This window comes from Vulpes vulpes, chromosome 13 (assembly GCF_048418805.1).
Source record: "Vulpes vulpes isolate BD-2025 chromosome 13, VulVul3, whole genome shotgun sequence".
In the NCBI taxonomy this organism is placed as follows: Eukaryota; Metazoa; Chordata; class Mammalia; order Carnivora; family Canidae; genus Vulpes; species Vulpes vulpes.
The window spans coordinates 160280526-160284677 of NC_132792.1; positions in this window are offsets into that span (position 1 = coordinate 160280526).

Consider the following 4152-nt stretch of genomic DNA (forward strand, 5'->3'; position numbering starts at 1 on the left):
CCAGGATCACGCCCTGGGCTGAAGGTGGCACTAAAACGCTGAGCCACACGGGCTGCCCTGTATGATACAATTGTTAAGGAAGCACGAAACAGGGGATCCCTGGGTGGCTCAGCGGTTTAGCACCTGCCTTCGGCCCAGGGCGTGATCCTGGAGTCCCGGGATCGAGTCCTACATCGGGGGTTCCTGCGGGGAGCCCGCTTCTCCCTCTGCCTGTGTCTCTGCCTGTGTGTGTGTGTGTGTGTGTGTGTGTGTGTGTGTGTGTATGTCTCATGAATTGTGAATTAAAATTTAAAAAAAAGAGGAAGGAAAAAAGACACAAACAAACCTGAAACACGTTTACTAACACACCCAGGTATCGGCAGGTTTCCTGAATCAGACAAAAGAGAAACACAAAAACTGAGGTGTAGATGTCGCCCCAGCCGCCCGCCCCCCCCCCCCCCCCCGCCGCCCCGCGTCCTCTAAAAACTCAATGTATGTGTTCCCCACTCCCACTGTCAGGCTCCCGTGGTGGCCCAATGGCTCGGGTGATTTTTGCTCCTTACAGGGGGGCGGCGGGATGAGGAGGGGGGGCGGCGATGGCGTTGGAGGCACCCGGGATGATGGCAGAGGAGTTGACCACTCCATCCACAGGAGTGTTGCAGAAACGGGGTGGGGGGGGGTGCGGGGGCCGCGGGGGAGGCGGAGGCGCAGAGGCGGCAAGGCAGTCCCCGCCCCCGCCAGGAGTGAGACAGATTTAAAGGTTTTTATTTTTTTCCTTTTTTTTTTTTTTTTTAAGGATTTCTTTATTTACTCCTGAGAGACACAGAGAGAGGCGGACTGAGACAGATTTAAAGGTTTTTATTTTTTTCCTTTTTTTTTTTTTTTTTAAGGATTTCTTTATTTACTCCTGAGAGACACAGAGAGAGGCAGACAGAGACACAGGCAGAGGGAGAAGCAGGCTCCCCGCAGGCAGGGAACCGGATGCGGGCACAGGACCCCAGGGTATCCCTTCCACCTCCCCCCCCCCCCCCCCCCCCCCGCCCCGCATCACACCCTGAGAGGAAGGCAGCCGCCCAACCACTGAGCCACCCAGGTGTCCACCCGTCCGTCTTGTCCCTCTTTTCCTTTCTCTATCCGTTAACCTTCCAGCCTTCCGCCTCCAACGCCGCCTGTTCCTTCATGTCGGCTTCCTCCTGGAAAACAGGCCTTGTCCGTGGTTGCCTTTCAGCCCTCTGAGAGAGGTGGAGGCGCAGGCAGTGGGTTGGGCATCGGTTCTGGTGCTCGTGTGTGCGTGCGTGCGTGCGTGTGGACTTCGGATTTCTGGCGTCTGCCTGCCTGGCCTGCTTTCCCCGTCTTCTTCGTGATTTGGACTCATGGGAAGTGTGTGTGTGTGTGTGGGGGGGGAGTCGGGTCCTTATTTCTCTGGACCACCTCTTGGGTCCCATCCCACGAGGCATCTTTCTGATGGGGTGACCTGGAAGTCCGAACGTAGGGAATTTTCTTCTTTTCTTTTCTTTTCTTTTCTTTTCTTTTCTTTTCTTTTCTTTTCTTTTCTTTTCCTTTTCTTTTTCTTTTTCTTTTCTTTTTCTTCTCTTGTCTTCTCTTTCTTTCTTCTTTCTTTCTTTCATTTTTGCCGGATATTGAGAGAGAGAGAGAGAGAGAGAGAAAGGGGCAGAGACCTAGGCAGAGGGAGAAGCAGGCTCCAATGCAAGGAGCTCGATGTGGGGCTGGATCCCCGGATCCTGTGATCACGACGTGCCCCTAAGGCAGATGCTCCACACGGAGCCACTCAGGCGTCCCCGTTTCTGTATTATAAGGGAGACAGACAGGCAACGTGTGTTCAGAGGGACGGAAACAGAGCCCGTGTGCTGAGGTTTCTCGGAGCCCTTTGGACCTTTGGCCGGTGCGAAAGCCAAGGGAGCGGGGCCCAGAAACGTTCAAGGCTGAGAATTCCCTTGCTCAATATTCATTTCGCAGATGCCTGATTGCAAGTGGTATGGAATGGAATGGAATGGAATGGAATGGAATGGAATGGCATGGCATGGCATGGCATGGCATGGCATGGCATGGCATGGCATGGCAAAGGTGTCTGTCTGTTTGGGTTACTAGCAGGACCCAGAGAGCCGAAGCTCTCGACCTCAGGGACTTGAAGTTGCAAGTTGGATGCCAGAGATAGAGAGGTAGGCTCAGGCAGGCAGGGCCAGAAAGCTGGCTCGCCCGCCCGGGGAGTCCAGGTGTGAGGCATATGGGATCGCAGGGCAGCTGGGACACAGCCTGGTCCGGATCCACCCAGGTCCAGTAGCGTTTCCCCGACTCAGGAAAACGTCGGGCGCCCAAGCGGGGCCTTCCTTAGGGATGTTTCGCTCCCGCTCCCGCTCCCGCTCCCCCTCCCCGGGACGGGGACATCTGCACCGCTAGGGGGCGCACCGGCCGCCGCCGGCGGCGGCCGCGTCTTCCGAACCACCCATGCCGCCCCGGTTCCGGTTCCGGTTCCGGTTCCAGCCCCCGGGAAGGGCGCACTTGGAAACGTCATCCGAGGCGTCCTGGAGCCCTCACCCCCAAAGATCCGGGACACCGGACGGCGGGCGTCGTTCCCGATCGGTTGTAGAAATGTCCGCAAGGGGATCCCTGGGTGGCTCAGCGGTTTAGCGCCTGCTTTTGGCCCAGAGCGCGATCCTGGAGTCCCGGGATCGAGTCCCACGTCGGGCTCCCGGCATGGAGCCTGCTTCTCCCTCCTCCTGTGTCTCTGCCTCTCTCTCTCTCTCTCTCTCTCTTTCTCTATCATAAATAAATAAATAAATAAATAAATAAATAAATCTTAAAAAAAAAAAAAAAAAAAAGAAATGTCCACAACCCCAAAGCCCTCCTTCCTGCCTCACGTCCCCACGCCCCGGCACCGTGTGCGCAGGGAGAGGGGCCCTCCGCTTTGTCGCCACCGCTACAGCAGACAAGAACACGTCCTCAGCACAAGAACGGTCCCATGAGAATCGGCCCCGTCTTAGCTTATTCCCTAGGCGGATACGGTAGGGTGTCGTCTAGAGATAGACGTAGAGCACGAGGTCGCGTGCGGGAAGCAGAGGAACACGCAAGGCCTTGGGGGAAGCAATGGGGAGTAAGAGGGGTGCGTTAGGGACGCCCGGGATCGAATCCCACATCGGGCTCCCAGTGTATGGAGCCTGCTTCTCCCTCTGCCTGTGTCTCTGTCTCTGTCTCTCTCTCTGTCTCTGTCTCTGTCTCTCTCTCTCTCTCTCTCTCTCTGTGTGTGTGTGTGTGACTATCGTAAATAAATAAAAATCTAAAAAGAAAAAAAAGAAAGAAGAAAAGAAAGAAAGAAAGAAAGAAAGAAAGAAAGAAAGAAAGAAAGAAAGAAAAAGAAAGAAAGAAAAAAAAAAAGGCCAACTCGCGGCAACGGCGGGTGGCCCGGGCAGTCGAGCTCCGCCTTCAGCCCAGGGCGTGGTCCTGGAGACGCGGGCTCAGAGTCCCACGTCGGGCGTCCTGGATGGAGCCTGATACTCCGTCTCTCCGTCTCTGACTAAAGAAAGAAAGAAAGAAAGAAAGAAAGAAAGAAAGAAAGAAAGAAAGAACAATGAATAATGAATGAATGAACGAATAAAAAGTAAGCAAATAAGCAAATAAGCAAGTACATCCATCCATCCATCCATCCATCCATCCATCCAAACATCCAAACATCCAAACATCCAAACAAACAAACCTTTCAAGAAAAGAAAAGAAAAAAAAAGGCCAACTTGCGGGAACGGCCGGGTGGCCCGGCGGTCGAGGTCCACCTTCAGCCCCGGGCGTGGTCCTGGAGACGCGGGCTCAGAGTCCCACGTCGGGCGCCCTGGATGGAGCCTGCTTCTCCGTCTTTCCGTCTCTGTCTGATAAATCAATCGATCAATCAATAGTAGGCAAATAAGTAAGTAAATACATACACACATACACACACACATACATACATAGATACATACATACATACATACATACATACATAGAAACCTTCCCCCTCCACCCCCCAAAAAAAGGGAGAAAAAAGAAAAAGGCAAACTGGTGGCGACGCATGGGTGGCACGGCGGTCGAGCGCCTCCCTTCGGTCCAGGGCACGATCCCCGAGTACCGCATCGGGTTTCGCGTGCGGTGTGTCTTTCTCCCCGTGCCTAGCTTTCTGCCTCTGTG